This window comes from Dipodomys merriami, unplaced genomic scaffold, assembly GCF_024711535.1.
Source record: "Dipodomys merriami isolate MVZ:Mamm:240054 unplaced genomic scaffold, mDipMer1.0.p SCAF_282, whole genome shotgun sequence".
In the NCBI taxonomy this organism is placed as follows: domain Eukaryota; kingdom Metazoa; phylum Chordata; class Mammalia; order Rodentia; family Heteromyidae; genus Dipodomys; species Dipodomys merriami.
Window position 1 is genome coordinate 756,498 of NW_027204293.1, and position 15,383 is coordinate 771,880.

The window sequence follows — 15,383 nt, forward strand, 5'->3', positions numbered from 1 at the left end:
TCTGTGTGTGTGTGTATGTGTGTAAGATGACTATAGGCCCATAAATTCATTTCTAAGCATTTTGTATCATCTGTAATTTTGTAATTCCATATTAAAGTTGGATTGCTTTCTCTACTGCACTGAAGAATATTGTTGGGATTTTGATGAGTATTGCATTGCCAATTGTTTGGGGGAAGTATTGCAATTTTTATGTGTGTCTTTTCTTTTTTGGCACTGGGGATCGAACCCAGGACATTGCACTTGCTAGGCAAGCGCTTTGCCACTGAGCTACATCCCAGCCCAGTATTGCAATTTTTAAAATGTTAATTCTTCCAACCAGGAACATTGAAAGACTTTCTATTTCCTTGAATCTCCTTCAATTTCCCTTTTTATATTTTTAAAGTTTTCACATATAGGTCCTTCACAATTTTAGTTAAATTAATTAATTCCTAGTTTTGTAGTTGTTGTTTTGTTTTGTTTAGATTTGATTTGTTTTTGAGGCTAATACATATGAGGTTGTATTTTGGATTTCCCCATGGATCTTCCCATTGTTGGTAACAGAAAAACTAATGATTCTTGTGGTTTTTTCCCCTGGTACATTGCTGAAGGGTAGCATCACCTGAACTAACTTGAGGGAGGAAGCCACAGGGTCCTTTAAATACAGGGTCATTTCATCTGTAAAAGGGGATAGTTTTACTTCTTCCATATTTGGATCTGCTTTATGTTTTTCTCTTGTCTAATGTTCTTGCAAGAAATTCCACTACCATATTGAAGAGTAGTAGAGAGAGTGCACATCCTTGTCTCATTCCTGATGTTAATGTCTTTAGGCTTCCACCGTGAGGTAAATGCTAATTATCTGTGTCATATACATACTCAGTATTATATTGATTCTCAGACCTTTTAAACATAAAGCGGTACTGGAGCTTGTTCAAAGCTATTTCTACATCCCTATAGAAGATCATGTGTTTCTTGTCCCTGCTTCTGCTGATAGTTTGTTTTACGTTTATTCACAAGAATATTAAATCCACTTGTATCTAAGATGAATCCTGTTTGATCATACCATATGATTTTTCTTTGGTAGTTGCTGAAATTGGTTAGTGAGAATTTTATTAAGAAGTTCTTCTTTAATGCTTATCAAAGAGTTGAATTCATAGTTCTCTTTCTTTGGTGAGTCCCTATGTGATTTGGGGAAGAGTCTAATTCTAGCTTCATAGAATGTGTTTGATAATGTGTCTCTCATAGATACTAGAAGGATGCATCTTGTTTTTAAATGCAACCTAATCTATGTCCTCTATTTGGAAATTTAAGTCCATTGATATTGAGAGTTGACAGAAATATCTGATAAGTCCTGATATGTTATACACCAGTTGTTAGGAGCTGTGCCTGATCTACTCTTAATAAATTTACCTTGAACTCTGGTAAGGAACATTTATATAAGCAGTTCCTGTTCTTCTTGATCTTCTCTATGTACGATATATTTGATTAAATTCTATCATGCTGATTTGGTGGAGATACGTTGTTTCAAGTTGTCTTTGTCATGAAATATGTTTATTTATTCTTTAAATGTAAAGGAAAGTTTGGCGTGGGACCTTATTCACGGTTGGTAGTTGTTTACATTTAGTGTTTGTCATATATCATTCCAGGCTCTCCTTTTCACCATATCAGCTAAGAAATCTGTTTTTCTTCTGACTGTATATCCTTTATAAATAATCAATCTTTTCTGTATGGCAGCTTTAAGAATCCTTTCCTTGATCGTTAATGATCCTCTAATGGATTAGGATGTCATGGTGGATTGTTCAGTTCTAGAATTCTGTGTTTGTTCTAAAGGCTTCTCTTCTCTGAATGAGCCTATCTGTTTGGATGTTTGGCATGTTCTCTGATAGAATTCTGTAATATGTTTCCCATCCATTTAGTTTCCTGCTCTTCTCCTTGATACCAATCTCTCCGAAATTTGATCTTCTAACTGAGTCTTGACGTTCTGGCAAGATCATTTCTTATTTCTTGGATTTGTTCTAAGTGATTTTTTCCTCTTTCCTATTAGATCTATTCTGTATTTGGCCCTGAGATTATCTTCTATGTCATCTATTTGCTGTGGAGGCATTCTACTTTGTTTTTTATTTCCCTGTCTTCTAGTTGGTAATTTTTTAGGAGTTCTATCTTTCTATTAAAGCTTTGTTTTAGGTCTTTTATGGACTTTCTGTACATTTTTTGGGGTCCGGTCATGGGGCCTGAACTCTGGGCCTGGGCACTGTCCCTGAGCTCTTCAGCTCAAGGCTAGCGCTCTACCACTTGAGCCACAGTGCCACTTCCAGGATTTTTCTTTCTTTCTTTCTTTTTTTTTTTTTTTTTTGCTTATGTGGTGCTGATGAATCGAACCCAGGTCCTCAGGCAGGCAAGACAAGTGCTCTACCACTGAGCCACCTTCCCATCCCTCTATACATTTTTTCTTTGGGTGGGGGATTTGCAAGGGTTGTTTTCTTAGCTGTGTCTTCTCTCATATCTTTTAACTAGGCATCCAGTTTTTCTTGAACTCCCTTGACTTCTCAGACTTTATTGATTTTTTTGTTTGTAGTCTCCATGAATTATTTTGCTAATCTTTGGTTGGTCTCATTTGTTCACAAATTTCCTTGTAGAGGTTTTCTATCTTTCCATTAATTACATTTTTCAGCAGTATATGTAATAAGTTTCGATAACTCTCTTCTAGGTCCTTGATTGTCTGTTCAAATGCCTGGTTATTTACTGTGTGAATTATACTACGTTGACATCTATTTTCTTGTATTTTTCTGATTTCTTTTGTCCATTTGGAGGTGTTCTTTTGGGGGAATCTATGATCTTAATAGGTGACTCTCTATGTTCTTGGTTGATTTGCCAGGTCTTTGTTTGGTCTCCTGTTATGATTTGCTTTTCTGGATTTGCATTTTCGTCAGGTCCATTAAGTGTAGGAATAGAAAACAGTTGTGGTGAGATGTTGTGATGTTAATATTTGTGGTTACAGTGACAGTTCGGACTGTCCAGTAGTATGGTGAATTGTCTATGTGTATGGATGTGGCTTTCTCTGATGTACGCTTCTGTTCCTGCTTTTTTCCATGTTGCCCATTTATTTTCACACTGCAGATGTGCATTTGAATGTGTTGGTCAACACAGTCATAGCAGTCAACTACCTGGCTGGAACCTTTTCATAGAATTCTATTTTCTTGTGAAGACAGTATAAAATCTTCTTATGAATGATATGTTTATAATTATCTCTATATTTATAGACATATCTATAGACATATTTATAGCATATCTATAATTATAGCTGATTTAATGTGACCCTCTAGAAATGGAGTATCTGCTAGGACTATAAACCTCTGTTTCATTAGAGATTACTAGGGTAATTTTCTGTTGTTATACTGTTATTGTTTTTCCTCTTCCTCAGATTTATTTTTATATTATGGATGTTTTTACATAATTTAGGATTTGCGATTGTTGTATCAGGTTATTTTTGTTTTTCTGCTTATATTACGTTGAAGTAGTGATTTCAGGCTTGTATGAAGAAACAGAAAGAGACAGAATGTTATTAAATTTGGGAGAAAGAAGATATTTTAACCTATTTACTACAAATAAATTCATATTAAGCAAAGCTAATGAAAATAATTACTAATTTACTCTTGAAAGGATGAGTATAGTACTCTTGGATATCTTGGAAGAAAAGACTTTAGACTCATTACAATTTATAACTTACATTAAAATTAGTGCCTAAACGTTCTTCTTCAGAAAGGGAAAAGCTCCATTGCTTTCATTTAGTATTATAAAATCATAATAGATGCATGTTTAATTGTTTTCCTCTGCTTTTTATCAAGTCCATTTTTCATCCATTAGGTATCTAGGGCTTTGAATGACCAATTTCTTAAAATACCTATATTTCTTATATTGTGATGTAAATCTCAGTAATATAAATATGAATTTATCTTTGAATGTTATCTTGAGCTACATTCATATGAAATTTATGCACTCTCAAACAAGAAACCTGACTATTTTACTCTATTCTATGTTTTAATCAATAAATCCATTCTCTTTAGAAATACGTTCTCATCTTTTATATTGCTCCAGTAAACATCATGTGTTTCTAGTACTTTCACTGACGTAAATATAAAGTTTGGAACAAGAAGACAACCTCCCTCCATTATCACTTTAAAGTAAACCCTTGGGGATTATTTTATATATAAAAATAAAAAAGTGCAATGCAATGTTTATACATGAATAACATAATGGGTAAGTCAAAAGACACAAGAACTACCACAGCAATTCTCAATTGACTTAAAGGCACCAAAATATTGTGTTCATGAATATCACTCATTTAAAAAAATAACTCGTCAATACAAAGTTTATATTATATTTGAAATTTACAAAATGAAAATTACACTCAGATTTGCTGTCAATATTCTGTTTCCAGTAATACATTTATTCAGCAAACAGGGAAACAAAAAATAAGGGTTTGTCACATATAATGAAAAACGTAGAAGCAGACTGTGTTTCCTTAAGATGATAAGTACGTGCAAATTGTGTGATTTATTCAAAGATACTATAAACATTCATAAGAAGATTTGTGATCAGAAGTGATAGGTAAGAAAAGTACCTGGAAAACTGTATACATAAATTGAGCTTTCAATATAGGATGACAAGTTTTCAATAAATGAGCCTATTATTCTCTATTTCTAACACACATACAGTATTCTACATTTTCCCACATACTTCCATTCTCTTACCTCAGTACCTGATTAATATTCTTATTTTTCATGATGTCAATTCTTTCTAAAATAACAAGGTGGGCATTCTGTCCCTAGATCCAATACATTTTAATATTTTGGAATAGTAGCATGAATTCATGGAGTTTGACTTGAATGTCAAGTTTGAAGATATTGTATTCAAGTTACTGTTAATTGGCATGAAACATACAAAGATACACGGTATACTAAGAAAGGACTTGATCTCGGGGAAACATACAGGTCCAAGCAAGATCCTGAATCAAAGAAAAGCAAGGGAACAAACATCAATCAACTATAATTACAAAGGAATGAAACTGATCTCCGATGTGTCTGGGTGGCAGCACTATGTGTGTGTGTGTGTGTGTGTGTGTGTGTGTGTGTGTGTGTGTGTGTGAGAAGAGAGAGAAAAAGAGAGACAGAGAGAGAGAATTTAGTGTGGCGTCCATATTTACAGTCCATAGAGCATTACCTGTTAGGGAGGATGTGCTCCTATCAGAGCTGTGATACTACTGTCATCACTTTAGTGCAAAAAACACTTGCTTAAACTCTAATTAGCTGGGCGCTGGTGGCTCACGCCTGTAATCCTAGCTACTCAGGAGGCTGAGATATGAGGATCGTGGTTCAAAGCCAGCCCGGGCAGGAGAGACCGTGAGACTCCTATCTCCAATAAACCACCAGAAAACCGGAAGTGGCGCTGTAGCTCAAGTGGTAGAGCGCTCGCCTTGAGCTGAAGAGCTGAGGGACAGCGCCCAGGCCCAGAGTTCAAACCCCACGACCGACAAAAAAAAAAAAAAAAAAAAAAAACTCTAATTAAATTTGGAAAATAGACTAACATCTTATACGATTGTTTTGACAATTAATTACTATATTGAAGGCAAAAGGGAGGAATTAAAGATCAATATAATCTTTTCCTTATCTTCTAAATATTACACAGCCATAGATGTGATTTCAGGAGTCTTCTGCCATGTACTGCCAGTTGAATGACTAATATGCTTAATAATATGTAAATATGATAGGGAAATTGATCAGCCAGCAAGCACAAAGAACTAGTGATAAAATTGAGCTTTTGAGCAGGGTTGCCACAACTTTTAGGAGTGTAATTCTTTCATATGAACTTCAAATTTTGTGGCTTTCCCTGTGTGCTTAAATGGCAAGAAAGTACTGTAGAGACAAGAACTCCTGTTCAGCCAAGTAGAAAGTGCTCATGAGTCCCATCCTCATGTTGCAAATTTCCAGTCCACATAGACTCTCTTTTATTTTTTTTAATTTTTATTTATTTTTTATTGTGAAAATACTGTACAGAGGGCTTACAATTACATGAGCAAGATAATGAGTACATTTCTCATCAAGCATTGCAGCCTCCTCCTTTGTTTCCCCTTCCCATCCCTTCCCATCTTCCCTCCACCCCCCCACCCAATCTTCCCCGCCCCCCCAAGTTGTAAAGTTCGTTTTCGACATAACGACTTGTAGTTCTCATTGTTGCCTCCATCAGAAAGAATGCCATTGCCCCATCATTTGTTAGGAAATGGAAAGGCTTGGAAAAAATTACATTAAGTGAAGTAAGCTAAGCCCAAAGAAACATAGGTTCCATGGTTTCCCTTATTTGCAATATCTAGTATATGTCTGAATCAAGCAGAAAAGGTCAGATAAGGTGATGTTAGGGAAATGAACCCTAAGATATGTATTCAAATGTTTTTTTTTTTCATTCATGCGATTGTTTCTAATGCATTTATAAGATTATTTCTTTGTTGCTTTGTATGTCCCTCTTCCACAGTATAACCCCTGCTTTCACTGTATTTGATGTCGGTATAATTTGTGGAGGAGAAGGGGAAAGACACATAGACTCTCTTTTAGAGTGCTTTCATTTAATATACTTCAGCACCTCATCCTTACCTGTGGGAGACAGGAAAAAATATAATTTTGTTTGTGTATTAAATTATGTAAATTAGCATGTACAGGCATGATTTGTTTAAATACAGAAGTTTGTAATAAATATAATTAGGAATCATTTCTCAATAAAAATATAATGAAAATCACATAACAAGACTAGAAGTCATAGAATTTTGTGCATGAAAACATACATTAGATTACTTGCAGAATTTCTATTTTGAGAAAAATTTTATCCCTCAATATTTGAAGGATAAAGCACTTTACCTAAGAATTGAAACATTTTATTGAAAAATATATTTCTTGGAGAAGTTTTTGTTTCATAATTTTAGGGATACCGTTGGACCCATTACAACAATGAGATGTACAAGACGTTATGTCGAAAGACGAACTTTACCACTTTGGCTGGTGAAGGGGTAGAGATGGGAAAGGATGGTAAGGGGAAACAAAGGAGGAGGCAACAATGCTTGATAACAAATGAACTGATTACGTTGCCCATATATTTGTAACCCCTCTGTACGATATTTTCACAATAAAAAATTTTTTAAGAAGAAAGTGATCCCAAAGTAATCATTTTTCTTCTTGTTTTCCTATTTCCATGTGATTTACTCCAATTTAGAAATCCAGATATATCATTTAATTTAATCTAGCCAAAAATATTGAGTATAGGGTTCTTATACTCTCTACATTCTTCACGCTAAGATCATCAAATATGGTGAGTTTGAAATGACTAGTCTCTGTTTAACCTATGTTAATATTATTTACAATGTGAGTGAAATGTTTAAAAAGTAGTATTTATTTTAGTTTCATTGCTCTGAAGAGACAATAAATGATATAATCAAAGGTTAAAAATGATTAGATTTAAAATTTAGAATTCAGGAAATGTTTTTGACCTCACTGGTTACTGGAGCCTTCAAAACAACCTCATGTGATAATGTATATTAATGAAGAAAAAATCTCACAGGTTAGACATTTACAAATAGAAAAATCATGTCATTTTGAATATGTAGAGCTACATAACAGAAAATTTAGCTTTTAAATACCTGAATATCCTAGTACATTTAATTGCAGGGTAATTACTTGTTCTGAAAGGAGATAAAATTGCATTTATTTTGAAAATTAAACCTAAGTATTCATTTGAATAAAAGACAACGTTTAAAATCCAAAACACAAGATGTACAGTTCATTGTTTTACATGCCAATTATGTTCTCTAAACTTACTAAAAATACTAGGTTAGTAAACCTTAATCATTGCTTTGTAGGGAAATAGAAATTTAGCTTCTTAAAACTCATGATTATAACTTTTTCTCAAACATTTATTAAGTAACTGATTTATATTTTTGTCATGAAATCTTATTTGATAAATTTTTATTCATTAAGTTAAATAAGTGGCCAATAACAATATAAATTATGCATGAACAAAGTTTATCTAACACAATTATTTCTTTCACAAGACATATCATGGTTCTCTTCAAGAACACTGGAAGGCAGTGTGCTATTTATTTATTTATTTTTAGTTATTTTGTTAATGGTTATTAATTTTCAGAAGTGGCAGTTTAATTATGCTCTTTCCATAATCTATTAAAAATATTTGATTTTGCTCCCTCTATTTCCTTTTTGTTACTCCTTTCTCCAAAGATCTTCTGTTTTTCACATAAAATTATATTTTCATATATGCACATATAAAGTAATTTGGAAGATTTAAGCTAAACTGCAACTTAATTCAAGATGTACAGTGGATTATCAGGATAAACCAAAAACAAAAACAAAAATAAAACTGTACTGAAAATGAATTTTACAACATGGGGAGAGAAGAGTGATGGAGGTGGGAGAGGGAAGGGATAGTGGGACAACAACAAAGAAGGGGGTAACAATGCTCAACAAGATATGTACTCATTACCTTACACATGTAACTGTAATCCCTATGTAAGCCTCATTACAATAAAATAAAATTTAAAAATGAAAAATAAAACAACAGGAAATAAAAAAACATTTTTAAAAATTTAGGTTCAAAATGCATGTAAAATTTAGAACTACACGCTGAGCAAGAGATAGGATAATTGTGAAATAGAGGCTTGATATTAACATTATGATTCGGTTATATGTAGGTTTAGGATTAGGCAAGGTGTTCCAGTTAGAGCTGGGGTTAGAATGAGAAAAAGATGTAAGATATTGTGTAAAATTGCCACATATTTTAAGAAGAATGAATGACATCAAAGTTAGAATGAATGAAAACAAGTATGCATGTTATCTTAAACATTCATATATAATTTGGTTTAAAGTGTTACTGTTTTAGTTCTTGTTAGGATTAGGGAAGGATAAGCTTTAGGGTAAAATTAAGTTTTCCACTAAGAAGTAGAAGCAAAAAAATATGTGATTGAATAGAATCCAGACAATTTCCCTTACATTAACCATTTGTTGTTAATTCAGGTTGTGATTAGGATTAGGTTTCTGGTTAAAGGGGGTTGAGAATTGAGTAAAGAAATATATTAAACTGGTGGCTCGCGCCTATTATCCTACCTATTCAGGAAGCTAATTTCTGAGGATCGCAGTTCAAAGCCATCCCAGGCAGGAAAGTCTGTGAGAATTTTATCTCCAATTAACCATCAGAAAATCAGAAAGTGGTGCTGTGGCTCAAGTGGTAAAGTGCACACCTTGAGCTAAAGAACTCAGGGATCATGCCTATGCCTAGAACTCAGGGATTATGCCCAGGCCCAGAGATGAAATCCCACAATCAACCAAAAGAAAAAAAAGGAATAGGATAAAGGTTAATTAAATTTGAACTTATTTTAGGTTCTAGGAATTCAGGAAAAGCTGGGATAATGGAAGTAAAATGTGTTTCATAATATCAGGATTTGAGATCAATTGGTTTAATGATTACTTTTATGGAACAGGATAGGTTCAGAGATAAGAATGAGAAAATCTGTAGGGTTGAGGAAAACTTGCAAATTATTTCAAGAATTACAAGTGGAATTTCAGTTAGGATTGCACAAAACCAGCATTTTTCATAAATTTTAGAATTGTGATACCATTACTGTTAAGGTTATGGTTAGGATTCAGCCACGTTTAGGGTTAGAGTGAAGGAGAAAAAAAATGAGGCTCAAATTGATGGTGAATTTTGGAATAAGTCTGGTAAGAATTAGAATGAATGTGAACTAGTGTACTGCTATTAATATTAGAATCTACTTGCAATTAGGCTTATATTTATTCTCAATATTCCAGTTAAGATTAAGTTTAGGGTTAGAAAATGACTAAGATATTGGAAAAAAATAGAAACCTATGTTTGGAAGGCATATTTGAATCAAATTAGGATGAATGAAAACTATTGTAACACTAACTAGTAAGTGTTAGTATTGACGTATAATTTGGATTAAAATCAGTGTCAGTATTTTGTTCTGATTATGATTAGTGTTATGAATAGGAAAGTTTTGGTATAAAATTGAGCTTTCACTAACAAGTAGAAGCAAAAATGTGGGAATGAATAGTAACTAGAGCATTACCATGATATATATATATATATACATATATTTCTCAGTGATCATTCTTGTAATGATTAATGAGCGTTTTCCAGCCAGGTTTAGGTTGAGAGTTAACATTGATAAGTAGATGATAAATAAATATGAAATTGCTTTAGAATACTGTGGTTCAGGAAAAGGTAGGATCAATGGAAACTACAGTGTTTCCTGATAAGAGAATCTGATGACAAATAATATAATGGTTCATGTTAGGGAACAAGATAACTTCAGAGGTAGAGTCAGGAAATTTGTTGGAATTAGGGCAAATTGAAACTCATCTCCAGAGTGCAAACTGGAATATTCATTCCAATGAATAAAAACTAGAGTATTTTTTAATATTAATTTTGGACTATGATTAGGTTGAAAGTTAGGTTTCAGTTCCAGCTGGGTTTAGTGTTAGCATTAGGGAAATGGAAAATTTAGGGTCAAACTGAAAGTTAAGCTTCGAATAACAAGTCAAGATAGAATTAGGATGAATATGAAATAGGAAACTGCTAATAATATTAGGATTGGGATATGATTAGTGTGAGGATTAGCCTGAATGTTCCAGTTAGGGTTCGTGTTAGAAAAATGACAAGATATTGAGTAAAACTAGAAATAATTTTAAGAAAGATGAGTTGAATCAAAGATAGGATGTATAAATTTAATATATATTGTGTGGCTTTTTGAATGCAGAGGCAACTTGTTCTAGGGTTAGGGTTACTTTTTTAATGTATGAACTAATGAATTAAAGGCACATTTCTTTCTTTCTTATAAACCAAGACAGTCACAATTTGGAGAAAAAACTCAATTTTCTACATGAAAATGTGTCTTAAAATATTTTCCAACCAGGATTAAATAATAGTGATCAGGGTGTCATTTATTAAAATTAGGTAAGTTTATGACACAGCTTTCAAAAACATCAAACACATAGGATTGGAACTCAGATATGTCATTGGGAAAACAGATATTGTATTGCTCTAGCTGGGAAATTGTGTGTGCGTGCGTGCGTGTGTGTGTGTGTGTGTGTGTGTGTGTGTGTGTGCACCCACCACAGGTCTTCAACTCAGGCCTCGTCCTGTCGTCAGCTTATTCTGTGGAAGTATGGCACTATACCGCGTAGTCACAAGTTTTCTTCTGGCTTTTCAATAGTTAATTTGAGATGCATATCTCATGGATTTTCCTGTCTGGACTTAATCTTCTGATCCCCAGCAATCCTTGGGTTAGTATTACTGTGGGTGCTACCACAAAGTGACAGTTCATTAAACTGGGATCAATATGGAAGTACTTGTGCAAGATACAAAGTAACCATTTCATTAATGTGGGATTAACAGTATCACGTTAGTTTGCCTTCAAAGACATTGTTTCTGATGAGTTTAACTGAAGCCCAAAGCATAATCCAAGCCTATTAGCCACACTGTATGAAGTAGCACATATTCATGATGTAGAATATGTACAATGAATTAAATCCTGAATCAAAAGACTTTGTTGGGTTTTTAGCAAAGAAATAGAGTGTCATTGAAATGAAGTCCAGACTGGAGGCCTGTAGCGAGCAGCAGAGCATTTGCTTAGTGCGTGTCCAACCCCCAGGACGATAAAGATGTAGAAGAAAGTGAAAGTGTAGGAGAAAGAGGAAAGGACAGGAGGAGGAAGGGGTAAGAGAGGAGAAAGGTCATAGCACGAGAGAGAAGAGGAGAGCACAGGGAGAAAGTAGAGGTAGGAGAGAAGGAAGAGGGAAACAGGACACTAATTCAGAAGTCCCCATGCAAAAATATAGGACAAGAGGAAAGCAAAACTGTTTTTAAAGTGTAATAGGTTATCATTGATGAATGGTTTTCCCGGACATTTTTCGTTTTTCTTTCTTTTTTCTTTTCTTTTCTTTTTTTTTTTTTTTTTTTTGCCAATTGTTCATTGCTCCAAGGCTGTGCCCTGGAGCCCTTTCCAAGTCATTATGTGAAACTCCATTTCTGTAGTCCCTATGGGTGTGGATGCCTTCTTAGGTCACCCGTTGAGATGTGGGGCCAACTCCCTTATGGTGGATGTGCAGTGAATGGATGTGTGTGCATGCTCCCCAGAATTGCTAGATGAACCCCGCCCACGCATCCCACCTAACTTCCCAGTCTCAGTTGCTCCATTTCACCCAGCAGCTGGCAGCCATGGGGCTGGAGTTGAGGCAACTGCTGCCCTCTCCTCCTCCAGCTGTGCTGGTACTTGTCTTCTGTGCTCCTGAGTGTGTGGCCCATCCTAGAGAGACTCTGTTCTGGGGTCACTGCCTGTCCCCTGAGTGAGGGGTGGGGGACACCATGTTTGTACACTGCACAGTCCATGGGTAAAGGAAGGTTGAGAATGCAGTCTGCCTCCTTAGGGCTAGGTAGCCTAGCCTTGGTTCACATCATCAGGCTTTAAGGGGGGCGGGGGACTGGAGCCATGTGCTGGCCCCTCTGCCAGCTGGCTTGTGACAGTTGCAGCAGCTCAGCAACCTGGAGCCCCTTCAGCATCTCTGTGGACCTCCATTTTCTGGACCCTGTGGAGTCAGGTACAGGGCCAACCCTACATATGCCCAACCGTGCCAGAGGAGCCTGGACTTGCAGCACACCAGCTGCAGCACCGAGGGACTGAAGCCCCTTTTGCTTTGCTGTGTAGTCTCCTCCATCACCCTTCTGGCCCATATGGGCCCAGCTCTGGGTACCATTCCAGGGATACTCCATTTGGAGGCAAAGGGCTCACCCCCTACCATCGTTGTTCTCCAAAGCAGGGGAATGGGCCTAGTTTTCGCAGTGTAGGCTGCACTGATGGAAGGCAGGACTTGGCGTCTGCCCTGCCTTCCCCCTGGCTTTGACATCTGAATCTGGGTTGCTTGGTTTGGTCACTAATGGAGCCTTGTTGGCTACAGCCCACCGCAACAAGTGCTATACTTGCTGCAGCAGCAATGCAGTGTCCTGGGACCCCTTAGAGTCACCACATGGACCACTGATCGGTCTACATGGGCCCGGTGTGGGTTTCATCCCAGGACTCCCAAAAGGAAGTGCCACTCCCCTTCATGGTACTGGAAGCAAGATGTGCCACATATAATATCTACTTCTAACAGTTCCCTTCATTGAGATAAACAGAACTGAGAGATATAAATAAGTTTTATAAAAACAAAATATATAAACTATATCACTTCAACTTGTTAAACCATTGTAATATTTTTATCCAGTAGGAATTCTGTCTGTAATTACTTATTTTACACTTGAATACAACTAATGTAATATATTTTGTGTGTATTTTACTATTCTAGTATAACTTTATTTGTACTACTTCCATACAATTATTTTTCAAATTCTGATATTTAATCACGTGTTTACGGTTAAGAGATTTGTTGTACTTTTATTTCAGTTTTACATTACGGCTTTATGAATACAAACAATAAAATCCATTCTTGCTAGTATAAAGTTCAATGATTTTTGACTAGAGACTCAAGGATAGAGCATTACAAATCATACAGTAATGTGTATCACTTTGTTTAATACTGCTCTATAAAATAATTAGTAATTCAGGCGGCAGCCACTTCACCTGGCATGCTGATCTGTCTGGTGAAGTAGGATCCTAGTGGCAGCATGACCATATCGGACCCTTGTGGGCACCTCTCCTGGGACTGTGGGAGAAGATCAGGGTGCACCTGCTGTTGGGCTAGGGCAGCAACCCGGCAGCTGCTGCGTGAATGACACAATGTCACTGACTCACATCTAGCACATGCCTGCTCCGTGGGCCTGGGCCCTGAGGATCAGCCCCTGGGACCACACATACACTACAGGGCAGGGGCTGCCCACCTAGGAAAGAGTACAGATTAAACAGAAGCCAGTCTGTGGATCAGCTTGTACAATATTTATCCTTCATGGAGCACAGAACTATTCTGTTCTGCTGTGGGGAGAAGACAAGAAAGGCAGGCCCAGGAGGGGTGATGCCAACTTTTGTACTCAGGCTGGCAAGGAAACTTCTTCCATGCTCTCTCCAGTAGGCTCAGGAAGCCCTTCCATGCTCCTTGTCCATGGAGTAGCAACCAGGGACACTCACATCTTGTACTCCTGGCTGCTTTTTTGAGTTTGTTTGTTAATTTATTCAGAGAGCCCCTCCCTCAGTCAGCAGAGTTTTATTCTGGGTTTTGTAAAAACGTTCAGCATCTGAGCATTCCCAGGGTTTTTTTTATTGTTTCTTGTAAATACGTTGTGCAATTTGTGTTTTAGGTGTTGAGGTGCGGGAGGAGGAGCCAGATTATGAACATAGTTTCCTACAAGCCTTTCATCTAAAAATGAAAATAGATTCTCTCTAAAAATGCCTTTCAGGAAATAAATTTGAGATGGAAAAAAGGTTGTTTTCGCATGAGATGAAAATGTGCTATTTTTATATGCATGTTTTATGCGTTCAAATTACACTTAAGTAATTCACTATCTAGGAACAATCGTCCAGACCTAAGAATTAAGTGTTTTGTGAGCTACAGGCAGGGTTATCACAATGACCTCTTTGCTATTCGGGGTCTTTTATTGTTCCATCTGACTTTTTGGATTGCTTCTTCTATTTCATTGAAGAGTGAGATTGGGATATTGATAAGTATCACATTGAATTTGGATATAGCCTTTGGCAGTATTGCCATTTTCATGATGTTAATCCTCCCAATCCATGAGCGTGGGAGGTTGCCCACTTCCTGAGTTATGCTTTCATTTTCTTTTTCAGGTTTTTAAATTTCCATCATAGAGGTCCTTCACCTCTTAAGTTAATTCCTAGGTATTTTATTTTTTGTGTGGATATTAAAACGGTATTGCTTTCCCAATTTCAGCCACAGTCATATCGTTATTGGAATACAGGAAAGCCATTTATTTCTGAGGGTGAATTTTATACTCGGCTAGTTTGCCAAAGTTTCTAATCAGCTCAAGTAACTTGTGAGTGGAGTACATGGTGTTCTTTGAATACAAGACCAGCTCATCTGCAAAGATGGATAGTTTTACTTCATCTTTCTCTATTTGGATCCCATCTTGTCTTGTTGCCCCATCTAGCATTCTAATACTAAGTTGAAGAGTAGTGGAGAGAGCAGACATCCTTATCTCATTCCTGAATTTATAAGAAATGTCCTTAACTTTTCACCATTAAGTATAATGATGGCTTTAGGTTTGTCAATCCTTAGCAGAAAGAACAGCACTGGAGCAATATCAGATCCAAATTTCAAACTCTACGAAAAAGCCATAGTAATAAGAACAGCTTGGTCTGGCACAAGAACAGACCTGAGGACCAATGGAAT